At 28.4% G+C, this 2,265-nt stretch overlaps 1 non-coding gene across 1 annotated transcript; it reads right to left on the minus strand.

Annotated features, from left to right (window-relative positions):
- Positions 1–1,889: 1,889 nt before the first annotated feature.
- LOC142171336 (small nucleolar RNA R71) lies at positions 1,890–1,996 on the minus strand. The gene has a single exon (XR_012700908.1). It is a non-coding gene; the product is annotated as a small nucleolar RNA R71 (small nucleolar RNA).
- Positions 1,997–2,265: the final 269 nt, after the last annotated feature.

Here is a 2,265-nt window from a genome sequence, read left to right on the forward strand (position 1 = left end):
TTCTAGTAAAAATATTCTCACGAAGTTTTTACTACACTTGAGCACATAATATTAGAGTCAAAGTAATTTTTAGTAAGATTATTGTTTCAAGTCTGTAATCTTACTTTCCTCAGTTTTAATTCTCACGGAGAAATTGTTGAAGGCAAGATTATTAATTTTCTAGTAAAAATATTCTCACGAAGTTTTTACTACGCTTGAGCACAATTCAGGCAAGATATATCAGTTTAATCGTCACTAGTTTTAAATCAATTAATTGACATAACCTCACGGAGTGTTAATTATTTATTTATTTCTTAGTGTAAAAATAAAATTGTATTAGCAATAAGCAATTATTCTTTAGAAAAATACATATGAAACTGAGATTTTATTGTAGTGATATATCAAGTGAATTCAACGATTCCCAACTCTTTTTAAATATAAACTTTTCGGAAGAAATTTATCTTAATTTATAATTTTAAACACACCTTTCATCAATTTGGTTCTCTCAAATAGTAGTCAAAATATTATAAGTTTGTAGCTTAGATTGTCCAATCTCTGTGGGACGATATCATAAACTATACTAGAATTTGACAGAGTACGAGCAGAAAATCTTATACACACAAGCTTCGTCAAATTTTTGGCGCCGTTGCCGTGGATTGACACACATCTACTTCAGATTAAATATTTTATTACTAATTTGAGAATTTATTATTATTGTTAATTTTCCCTTCAAAATGTTATCTCCTACATACTACTATCATAATTGTACTATTATTAGGAGCAATTCTATATAATATTGTAAAAAAGCATCTAAAAAAAAAAAAAAGAAATCCCTCATAGTCATACTTCAACCTATTCTATTTTATATTTTATTATTATATTATTATTGTTAGTACTAACATCTATATAATAGTATACTATATTAGTTTTGTGATTCACAATCTCATTTTTTTATTTGTCATTTTTAAGTATATTTTATTATTTTTACTATTATTATAATTGTAAGTACTTGTTTTTACTATTCTAGTTCTAAAAGTATCCTTTGTACTATTCTATATTACTATTATAACTATTACTTTTACTATATTTTTATAAAATAATATTTTATTCAATTTTTTTAATTGATAGTACTTTAATCCTTCAACATACTTGATTTATTATTGATTTTTTTTCCATATAATATAATTAGTATTATATTATTTCTTTTGATGGTTAGTTACAACTTATTGTTTTAGTTAACTATAATATTACCGTACTATTTTTTTTATTTTTTTAAAAAAATTATCTATTACTATTTTAGGAACTGTCTTTATTTTACTTTAATTTCAAATAGTGTATGACCCGCTCTTCTGCAAAAGAGTTGGCCAATTACGATCCTGAAATTGAAAAAACTTTGCGATTGTGCAGGAAAGGACAAATATCGTCTCAAAACATAACTTGTAATAGAATGAGGCACTAATTAGAAGATGATAATAATCCACTATAAATTCCACCACCAGCTCATGTAGAGGAGCAGTTTGATGAAGTGGCGCCAAGACCAGCAAATAGAATCCTAAGGGATTATGCTAGACCTGATCGCTTTAACTGTGAATCTAGTGTCAGGAAACCTTCAGTAGCAGCCAATAACTTTGAAATCATGACAGGCCTGATTCAAACAATTCAACAATCTTGCATTTTCACTGGTGATCTAAGTGAAGATCCACATAGTCATTTAATTGATATTTTAGAATTGGTTGAACTGCAAAGTATAATGGAGTACCTCCTGAAGCAATTAAGTTAAGGCTATTTCCTTTTTTTTCAAAGGAGAGGCCAAAACTTGGTTACGAAGTTTGCCGCAAGGATCTATTACCACATGGGACCAAATGACTCAGAAATTTGTAAATAAATATTTTTCCCCTGCTAAAACAACAAAGTTAAGACATAATATATCTAACTTCTTGTAGACTGACATTGAGTCAGTTTATCAAGCTTGGGAAAGATTGAAAACATTGTTAAGGAAATGTCCACATCATGACATTCCTGAACATATGCAGTTGTACATTTTTTATCATGGTTTGAAACCATCTTCTAGAAATGTAATAGATGCAGCTGCAGGAGGTTCCATAATGGGAAAAAACACAAAAGAAGCATTGCAATTGCTTAATGAAATTTCTGAAAATGCCATATGTGAGCACGTGATTTTTGCCTCACATGAATTACTCCCACAAAATCAAAACAAAAATTGTTTGTTTTATTGTTTGCACTTTTGTGAATTTTCGTGGTATTTTCTGTCATTACTTGCATGGG

Source organism: Nicotiana tabacum, chromosome 16 (genome assembly GCF_000715075.1).
Source record: "Nicotiana tabacum cultivar K326 chromosome 16, ASM71507v2, whole genome shotgun sequence".
NCBI classification, from domain to species: Eukaryota; Viridiplantae; Streptophyta; class Magnoliopsida; order Solanales; family Solanaceae; genus Nicotiana; species Nicotiana tabacum.